This window comes from Hipposideros armiger, unplaced genomic scaffold, assembly GCF_001890085.2.
Source record: "Hipposideros armiger isolate ML-2016 unplaced genomic scaffold, ASM189008v1 scaffold_1031, whole genome shotgun sequence".
In the NCBI taxonomy this organism is placed as follows: domain Eukaryota; kingdom Metazoa; phylum Chordata; class Mammalia; order Chiroptera; family Hipposideridae; genus Hipposideros; species Hipposideros armiger.
This window is the reverse complement of record NW_017732381.1, coordinates 217,479-228,422: the sequence shown is the minus strand read 5'-3', so window position 1 is coordinate 228,422 and position 10,944 is coordinate 217,479. Positions and strand designations below refer to the sequence as shown.

The following is a 10,944-nucleotide window of genomic DNA, read 5'->3' as shown; positions in this document are numbered from 1 at the left end:
TCAACATGTGCTGTAAAGTGCTATTAACTATCCTGTACCTACCAATGTAAAAGAAGTATCTGTCTTCCCAATTTACTTTTTATCTAATCCCAGAGATTTCCCCACTTTGCTTTGTCCCACCCCCTTAATCTACCACGAATGGATTTCATGTAACCCTCCTCCTTTGATTGTAATGTATAAAATAATTTGCAAAACTTGCCATTTTCCGGAGCATTTTCTCAATCTGCTGAGATTTTGCTTCCTGGCAGTTGTCATCAGTTTGGCTCAGATAAACTCATAAGTTTTCTCTTAGGCTGGATGTCTTTTCATCAACAGTATTTACTCAACCCTTGATTCATTACTCATTCTTGTTTGGGTTCCAGTCTTTAAAATCTACTAAATTTATTTTGCTAAACAAAGTACTTATTCTGAAGCTTATCTTAGCTTGTCATTACTCATTATTTATACCATGTTGAGTTAATCCCAAACATTGTCAAACACAAGACACTGGATGCCTGCCCTAAGGAATTTCTCTCTTCCCATGCAGGGTCAGAGAATTATTAGATTTGACAAAGAAATCTCAGATGGGCCACTGAATGGGGAAAAAATCCAAACCTGCTCAAAGGAGCACTTAACCAGATAGTTGTGTCTTACCTAGAAGCCCTGCTCTAAGGAAAATCACGATCTTTGACTCATTTCTCTCTGAATAAAAATTCTTTTCATTGCACGACTAATGAAAATGAGGTTTACAAGTAGTTGTTCTATTTTTTTTAATGATTGTTAAAACTGTTTAAAATTTTGCCAGTGGATAAACAATGCTTGCAGTAAGTTCAAAAGTTGTCATTGTTCCAGGAGGTCTGGTCTTAGAAAGGTAAAAAGTGCTCTGAACCATGGTACACCAAGAAGGAGTTTCAAGGAGATGCCAAGCAATTGTTTGAATTGTGGGGGAGGAAATCTTCTCTCTTCTTCCCTTCTAGGTTCTTTGGTGGGTCTAATAATTAAATTGACATAGAGATTAAATTGGAGAAAACCAATTTAATTTTGTACATATGGGAGTCCTAAAAATATGAGACTCAGAGAAGAAACCAAATCAGGCAGCTTTTATACGTTTTAGATAAAGAAACAATTAATGTGTGAAGAATTGACAAGATTGAGAAGTTTGGATTTGGGGTAGTAAATTAGTGAGGAAGTACAAGGTTTTGTTTATATAGCCTTCTCGGCCCTAAATTTCCTGTCTCTGGTGATAAGGATGTGTCCTGCCCTCCTGTTCCATGGAGGGTACCTTTCATTTGGGAGATTTATTTCCTGCATTTAGGGGACAAAAAAAATTCAGAGTGTCCTTGTACCAGCTGTTTCTCAAGCATTTTAATTCAAAATAGTCAATATTACGAAGTGCCATATCTTTTTTTTAACATGTTATCTTATTGCTAATTAACTTTATTGGGGTGACAATGGTTAGTAAAATTACAGAGGTTTCAAGTGTACAAATCTATAATACATCATCTGTACAAAGTGGCATATCTTCGGGTGACATGTTCTGAACCCCTATAATGATTACAGGCTTCTCAAACATAAAATTGAGAGAGTACCCTGACTTTGCCCCTATTCTTGCCTCTCTCCCTCTCTCCCTCTCTCCATCTCAGTAAGTGGCCATACCATTCATCTGGTAGTCAGACCAAAACCTTTCTCCTTGCCTCAAGCTTATCCCCATTCCATCAACATTCAAATGTCCAAACCAAATCAACCTGGTAAATGTGTGCATATGCAGCCAGTGTTTGCATCAGGACCTTCCTGCTTCACCCTCTGCTCACTGGTATCCTTGAGTCTTCATGTCTGCTGTGGTGTGTGCACTGGGTGTCAGCTCCAGGCACCAGTGAGAGCAGAAGTGACGGGAAAAGGACAAGAGTAAATAAGCACCTGAGAGCTAACACTGATAGAATGAGCAATGCTGACATAAACACATGCAGAGGAAAGATCACAGCCCATTTCTGGAACACTGAGTGCAGACAGGAGAGCACTGATGGAGGAAATAACAGAGGAAACCACAGCTAGACCAGGAGCGAGAGTTGGGGGTAGGGGGAGCATTGGAATAGATTGCTCTGCCTGTAGCATGTGGGGGGGGGCGCAGAGCTCAATAGTTGGGGAAGGAGAGAAAAATGGAACTGAAAACAAAGCACTTTCTGAAGAGCTGAGTACAGAATGGTGAATACCCCCCCACACCTCCATGCCACCCCATGCACAGAGCTGCCAGGACAGTTGGCCAGGCACTGACCCCAGGCACAGAGGAAAGTGCCCAGTCAGGGAAGGCCTTGGGCAGCTCATGTGCAGATGCAGAGCAAAGAAGGCCACTTCGTGCTGGACTGCGGTTGTTGGGGGCAGAGCCCCAATGTAGCCTCCTCAGCCACTTCTCTGCCCATTCCTGCTGAGGGCAGTCCAAGTCAGCAGTCCCTGATCAGGCCCCCAAGTTTCTATTAGCCTTTATGTGCTGGCCAGATATTAGAGAAAACTTCTGGCATCAAAGAAAGCAACCAGGATTCTGAAGAAAGAGTAGAAGACAGAAACAGAAGCTTACCTCAGAGGAAACAAGGAATTCAGAGAGCATAAGAACATAAAACAGAGAACATAAAAGAGTAAAACCTCTTTGATCAGTATCATCAGAAAGACTTTTGGAAATATTGCATCCACAGAACAAGAGCATAGCACTATGAAAAATGAGCCATGTGAGAATACCCATTTTAAAAAACCTCTGGAAATTAAAATTGTTTTGTAAGCTATAAAATAATAAATTTGGATGGAAAATAACTTTTAGGAAATCTCAGAGAACACAGAGAAAAAGAGGGGGCAAAATATGACAAAGAGTAGAGATAAAGATGATTAAACCAGGATTAATCCAGGTACAATGCCTAACTAGTAGGGATTTCAAGGACAGAGAGGAAGAGAGACAGACAGACCAAGACAGAGAGGGAGAGAGGGAAGCCGAAGAGGGGGAGGAGGAAGTGACGAAGGGAGGGAGGCAGGAAGAGAGAGGAAAAGAGAAAGAGAAAAAAGGAAGGCGAAGAGAGAGAAAGGAAAGGAGAAAAGGAAAGGGAACATAAAATGAAGGGTAGAAAATGATCAAATAAATAATAGAAACGTTTTCTAAACTGAGGAAAGACAGTCTTCAGATTGAAAGAAGCATTTGCAGTATACATTGGTGTACCACTTTGAGGAGTGACTTGACAGTAATCCCTGGAGCTGGCTGTCCACAGGCCCAGTAACTTCCCCCTTAGGTCTGTACTCTAGGCCAAGAGCTTCCAGACTGGAACCCCTGATCTGCCCCATGTTGGATGCAGACGTGTGGAGTTTGGTCTCTGTCCTCAGGTGGCTGAGCAGGGTAGGACTGCCGGGATTGGCACCTCCTGCCAGGAGCAGTGCCATCTGCACCAATTCCAGTCTGCCACAGCAGTAGTTCTGTGTCTGGTGTAGGACAAGACAGTGGAGAGCTGGGAGCTCACTTATGGAGGCAGTTGAGAAGTTATGGACTAAAATGAGAAACCTATGATTACAAATAGTAACATTGTCCCTCAAGAATTACCAATGCCATTTCCATGCACAAAGGAGATTTGTTTACAGAGTCCTGGGAACAAGGCACTGTGTTTCATCCTTACAATAAACAATCTGGTAGCTTCCACAGTTCTACTGTTCTGAAGTAAAACCATAGTCTACTACATTTCATCTAAAATTGGTGCTTTATTGCAATTGCAAAAACACAGCATTCAACTTTGTATAGCTGTGTAGCTTCATACAAGATAAATGTCCTATATCCCAATATACTGACTGATTTTTCTATCTTATGAAAATGTTTTTGCTCATGGAATGCTATGGATTCTTTTTGTCAGAATTTAGAATGTTGAACATGGGGTAGGGGTGGGGGTAGAGACAGTTGGAAACCTTTAACTACCAAAGAGAAATTTCATGATGTTCTATATTTGAATATGTAATTTCATTAGCGATATCTTCTTTCTTTCTTCTTTCTTTCTTCTTTCTTTCTTTCTTCCTTTCTTCTTTCTTTCTTTCTTCCTTTCTTCTTTCTTTCTTTCTTTCTTTTTGCTGTTTACAATGACTATTTCAGAGTTCAAAATTACAAACTTTATTTTGAAGATTTTGTAAAAAACAAAATTGTCTACTTTGTAATATTAAATTTTGAAATACAGTAAGTATTTGAGGTCCATAGTAGTTGAGGTCCTGGCCAATGTGATAAGGAGAAAAACACTAGGAAGTGTGAATAATGAAATGATGATTATCTTACACACGAAATTCAAAATAATCAATAGAAAAACTAGTGGAAGAGGTAGAAGGGCTCCATTAGGTTTCAACAAACAATAATCACTAGCTTTTCTACACAATGAACATTGAGATAGAAATTGTAATGCAAAATAATCTCAAAAACACTAAGAAAAATTTACCAAACTTGATTAGTAAACTCAAGCAATGTTAAGCCTAATGGAACTTGAAAAGTGAATTCTAAAATTCTTCTAAAAGATAAAATAAATAAAATCTGCCTAGAAAACATTGAAGGAGCAGAATGAGGCACACTGTCTTATCACATGTAAAATACCAGTGGCTTTGAAATGAAAACAGCGTGGCTTTGAAATGAAAACAGCGTGGCTTTGGCACTTCTAAAGGCAACTTAACCAGTGGGAATTTAGCACATGACAAAAGTCATAGTTCAAAAGAGTAGAGAAAGAAGGGATTAATGTTGTAAATGGCGTTGAGACAACTGTCTGTCCATACAGAAAAACTGTATGTCTTCCCAGTTTAAGAATCACATATTCTTAGAAATTTTTGTATTGACTAAGAAACTAAATGTAAAAAGGTAAAATTATAAAAGTACAATTGACCTTCAAACAACCCGGGTTTGAACTGCACAGGTCCACTAATCCTCGGAGTTTTTTCAATTAACCGTAGTTACATTGAACCGTGCAGTTCAAACCCACATTGTCCAAAGGTCAATTCAAGAGGTCGGTGCCCCTAGCCTCCTAACTCCCATGTTGTTCAAGGGTCAACTGTACTAGAAGAAACCAAAGGAGAATTTTTTTTATGATTGTTAGGTGGGAAAGTACAGCTACAGACTGAATGTTTGTGTCTCCCTAAAATTCATACGTTGAAATCCTAACTTCTAATGTGATGGTTTTTAGAAGGGCCTTTGGGGGGATGATTAAGCCATGAGGGTAGAGCCCACATGAATGGTATTTATGCCCTTATGAAAGAGATTCCAGAGAGCTCTCCTCCTGCTCTGCCACTTGAGGACACAATGAGGAGATGTCTGTCTATGAAGCAGGAAGTGGGCCTCTTCAGGCACCTTATCTGCTGATGCCTTGGTCTTGGACTTCCAGCCCCCAAAACTGTGAGAAATAAGTTTCTGTTGTTTATAAGCCATCTGGTCTGTGGTATTTTGTTATAGTGACTCAAACAGACTAAGACAAAGTATCAAGTGTGATCAGAAACTACGGTGAATGCTGCTGCCAAGTGCCATCCAATGGAAAGGCAAGAATCTTCAATACGGGAAGTGGCACAACGAAACTTAGTAACAGTACGTGACAACTTTCAGCTTATTCGGTGTAGTCAGTCAGGTGTGAGCAATGTGAGAGAAGTTGTGTTTTAAAGTGTGCCGTAAATCATGGATCAGCAACAATGCATTAACATGAAATGGGCAAATGGTTTCATCCTTCATCATGACAACGCTCTGTGTCACACATCACTTCTGATATGGCAATTTCTGTCAAATAAAAACATTATAGTGTGTCCTCATCCACCTTATTCACCGGATCTGGCGCCGCGCAACTTCTGGTTTTCCCCAAAGTCAAAATGACCATGAAAGGCAATAAAAGTGAACTGGCATCTTAAGATGCTTTACCACAGAGCTGGGAGGACTATGGGAGGAGCTGGGCCCCTTGTTAACTCTCTAATCTTGAATTCGTGTTGAACTCTGTGGTAACTTCAGGAGAAGGGATGCAAATAAAGGGGGAAGCCATGTTGGTCTCTCCACCGGCCTGTGAGTGTGCATGCATGCACTCTTTGGTGGCTTTGTTTCTTTTTCTTTTCCCGAATATACCATTCTTTTGGTGGATTACCTGAAGCATTATTTGGCCAGTCGATGAAGGTAAACATTTTTAATCAATTCAGGACATTGAGGCAGCCACGACAGTATAATTAAAGACACCCATGAAAGAGCACTTCTAGAACTGCTTCAGAAAGTGGCAAGAACAATGGGATAAGTATGTTCGAAGCGAGGGGGGAGTATTTTGAGGAGGATTAATGGCAATGTGTCTTTTACTGTAACAATTTTTTTTAATTTAAGTATTCACCATATTTTTTTATCATACCTCATACTTACTAATTAAGACATAAAATACCAAAGCTGTAAAGAAAATAAATTGATGGATTTGGCTGTATTAAAATTTAAACTTCTATGCAGCAAGACACCATAAAAATGTTAAGTAAATTATGCACAAAATTTTTTCTAACATTAAAAAAATGTACAATCGGGCCGGCTGAGTGGCACGTTGGTTAAGAGTTGGCTTGGGATGCCAGCTCTGAGCAGCAGGGCCCCAATTTGGATCCCACATGAGGTCCAGTGATGCTGCGCCCTCTACAGCTAAGATGGTGAACAACAGCTCGACCTGGAGCTGGGCTGCCGTGAGTCGCCCGCAACCATGTAGGCTGCAGTGGGACTTGCCGGTAGCTGGCATGCGCTTTCATTAGCTGCCATGAGCCGCCATGAGTGGCCGTCTAATGGCCACAATGATAATATCAACATGGGCCAGTGAAGAGTGCAACGATAATATCAACCTGGGCCAGTGAAGCGACATCCTCCACAACAAAACTACAGAACAAAAAGGGCAGCAACTTGTCTGTTCCCCTTCCCCAATTTCCCAACGCTGTTCCCCTCCAGCAATTCCCCAATAAAATCTTAAAAAAAAAAACATGTACAATAACCTAGTAGGGGGAAAATGTCCAAATGACATGAGTAGGCCATTTAGATAGTGAGACATACAGATGGTTAATAAAAATGTTTTCCCTTAACAGTCATCAGAGAAATGTAATAAAATAGTGAGATATCATTTCAGCTAATTAGATGGGCACAAATATTAAAGATTAATAATATCCAGTGTAGGGAAATGTTTGTGTACATACCTGGAATGAGGAGGAAGACTTATTCTCATTCATTTTAGGTAGGAAATAGGCATAGAATTTTTAGAAGAACTATTTGGAAATATTTTATCAAAATTTAAAGCATAAATATACTTTATAATAGAATTACATTCCTAAAAAGCTATCCTAGAGAAATACTCATGTATGAATGTTTATAGAAGCATTGTTATCATAATAAAAAATGGAAATCCCTAAATTTCCACCAGAAGGGGAATTTAAATAAAATTAAAAATAAAATTAAAATCTTAATATTCTAGAAAACTATGTAGTAGTTAAAAAGAATGTAAGAAATTCCAGTTCAGTACAGAAGACCAGCAGCATGTGCCACCTTCTACCTCTCTGAGATCTCACGCCTGGAGCAATGGCATCTTCTTTCCAGGCTCCCTGCTGACACACCCTAAAGTGAAGGCTGCTGGTCCATTGGTGGTCCCCTGAGCTCCTTCCTACTCCAAGCTCACTGGGAAGATCCCTGGAAAGACATGACCTCTGTTCAAAACTACAGCACAAAATTCCATCAGCCACTGATCTCCCCAGTAACAAATATCCACAGATTCCCCTGCAGAAACTAAGAACCAACCGTTTGTCAGAGAAATACTTACATAAACAAATGGCTGGGCAGGGGTAGAAAAAAGTAATCTGGGAAACAATACGTAAGTTAGAAAGTCTCTAACATAGTTGGAGAGATTTAAGATTTCATCATAAAACAAAACGCGGCTAAACGGGGAGTTGGTGTTTAATGGGGCAAGTTTCAGTTTTGCAAAAGGAGCAGCGTTTTGAAGATTAAGGATGGTGATGATTGCACAGCAGTGTGAATGTACTGATTGGCACTGAAGTGCACATTTAAAAATGGTTAAAATGGTAAGTTTTATGTTATGTGTATTTTACTACAATTTACAAAATAAAACCATGATATTATGAGAAATGAATAACTAAAGACAAAGAACGGGCTTCTGACTAGCAGCTTATTTCGTGTCGTGCTCCTGCGGCTGGTGGTAGCAGAGGAGATGTGACAGGAAGTTGCTGGGTTTGACATCTGAGAAAGCTCTCGGTAGGGGGCGCTCACCTGGGATATGTCTGCTGCAGACCAACAGCCGGCTTGGGACCAGAGGGAAGGCAGGCAGCAGCCAGAGCCCTCGGCCATGGCCTGTAGCTGTGGCTTTCCACCAGTCACCACCAGCAAAGCCCTTGCGATGTGAGCCACTCATTTGGGATTATATGCAGCCAAATGCAACCCCTGACTGATACATTGCTTTCAAACCATATGACTGTTTGCGTCCCTGGCAGCACCTGAAAAAGTGTTCTGTAGAGCAATCTCTTCACAAATACTTGTTGGGTGATAGGAATGGACCCCTATAGTAGGTTATTATAACCTATCAAATTGAACACGGCACACCAAAGGCATCTCTACCCTGAAGATCTAACAAAGGAAACTAGGAACCTCCCCCAGGAGGAAGTGAGGACTAACAACCCTGTCCTCCACCCCAGGCATCTTTTTCCAGCACAGACCAAGGGAAAGGTATACGGATGATGATACCTCCCTCATCCACAGATGAGGCAGTAAGACAAAGCCCCCACTGTAGATTTATGTGATCCACCCCTTCAGCTGCCTGAAGCCAATCAACTTGTGGGCATTAGTGCCAGGGAGCAGGTGACAAATCACCCCTGCTCATTATAGATGAAGCCAGAATGCCTCAGCTGCTGGAGAGAGAAAAGTTAACCCCTCACCATCTGTTCCCATGACGGGGCCCTTCATGAAGACTATGTTTCCCTTTTTTCTTCAAAGTTAACCGGGATCGCTTATTTTATGGGCACAGGGGACAAAAGAACTCTTTTTAGTTTTTTTTCAATGTTTTTACAGTTTATTTTGAAGTTCATTTTTAAAAACAAAGTTAAAGACAGTCTGAGAAAAAAATTGCACAAAATACTTATTAAATAAGTATGGTGATTAAATCAAAATAATGGAAATATGTTTTCTTCTGCAACTCCAGTAATGAGTTGTTGTCCTGAAGGTTCTTACACTCCAAAAAGGGGCGAGGGGAAGTCATGGCAATTAAAGCTGCCGCTTAATCATGTAAATCTACAGTAGAAACTGAATTTTTTCTGTTCTTTCCAATAAGTCATTTTCGATCTTCAAACTGCGCCTTGTTTTTTAAAAGATATGATGCTAGAAATTCAGTGGGATTTGGTAGTCTTTCCTTTGCAAGCACAGCAAGTCCCGGTAATAAGATAGGCACAACTGTCTGATCCAGGTAGGCACGAGTTGGCAAAGACTGGAGATCCACTTTCTGTTTTGATGACTTTTCTGCATTAATCTTCTCATTTTCTACTATTCTCTCAACGTTATCTGTGAGGCCGTACTCAGAGTGAGGATTTTCTGCAACCTGCGTCTGTCCCTCCAGCATCTGCTCTGGCTCCATGGCGGACCCTGCAAGTCAGTCCCCGGATACCAGTCCGCGCCCAGACGTCCGTTTCTAAGAGCCCTGCACCGCGCCACCAACTCCCCAAGAATTCTTAGCCATCCTCATTAAAAAGACTGTTAAACCATAACTCTCACAGGTCATGGAGGCATAGAATAAATGTTTGAGCTGCTAGCCCTCATCTTTCATTTTTCAGGTCAGATACTTGGGCCTGGAAAAGCTAATATTTATCACTAAGTTAGCAACTAATTTGGGAAGTGAAATCCATGCTTGGCAGTATAGAGGAGTAAAAATAATTTTTTCTGTACCCTCTGAGTTCTTGGCTGAGACCCTCCCCTCCCCCATAATAAAAGAGATTGACAAGAAAAAAACAAACAGAAGTTTATCAACATGTACACCTCATATACACATGGGAGAGACCCAGGAAAACTGAGTAACTCCCCATATGGCCCAAACCACCACCTTAAATACCGTCTTCAGCTAAAAGCAAAAAAAATGTTGGGAGAGGAGGAAGCCACTTATGGGGGATGACCAGGAATAGCGGATAAACCAGGGTAAGGTTGTCAAGCAGATTCTCTCCTGATTTAGAGTCTTCCTCCTCTTCCTGGTTCAGAGAGAGAGGCATCAACAGGTAGAGATTTCCTTTATAAATGTAAATCTCCCTTACAAAAAGGGATTTCCTCTGCTCTTTCTCAAAATCATCCTAGAGCCAAGAGGCGTATTTTGAGGTGGCATATTCTGGTATCCTTTAACAAGTTCTAATAATGCCTGTAATCAAAATGGATAATCTTGATATTTTTCCCAAATAATTACAAATTCACTGTCACTCAGGGGGAAAAAAATCTAGATGCTTGAATGTGTTACTGTAGGCAGAAAGAATAGGGCTCCTGGGAGAGAGGAGGAGGAAGGGAAGGAGGAAGTGTAGGAAAACAAGAGAGAGAAGATGAGATCATTCCTTTTTTTTTTTTTTAAGATTTTATTGGTGAACTGGGGAAGGGGAACAGACAAGTTGCTGTCCTTTTGTTCTTCAGTCTAGTTGTGGAGGACATTGCTTCATTGGCCCATATTGGTATTGTGATCATTGCACTCTTCCCGGCTGAGGCAGTCGGTCGCCAGCCATTGGATGGCCGCTCACAGCGCCTCACGGCAGCTCATGCCAGCTGCCAGCCACTCACACTGGTTGCCGGACACTCCCATAGCTCACGGCAGCCCACTGTAGCCCCACTGCAGCCTACGCCCTCTCCGGCGACTCACAGCATCCCAGCTCCAGGTCGAGCTGTTGTTCACCATCTTAGCTATAGAGGGCAGCATCACTGGCTCATGTGGGAGCTGAACCTGTGTCCCTGCTGCTCAG

The 10,944-nt window shown here is 41.3% G+C and overlaps 1 pseudogene across 1 annotated transcript; it reads right to left on the bottom strand.

Annotated features, from left to right (window-relative positions):
* Nucleotides 1-9,026: 9,026 nt before the first annotated feature.
* Nucleotides 9,027-9,670, bottom strand: LOC109376017 (protein dpy-30 homolog pseudogene; annotated as a pseudogene). The gene has a single exon (XR_002122680.1). The product of XR_002122680.1 is annotated as a protein dpy-30 homolog pseudogene (transcript).
* Nucleotides 9,671-10,944: the final 1,274 nt, after the last annotated feature.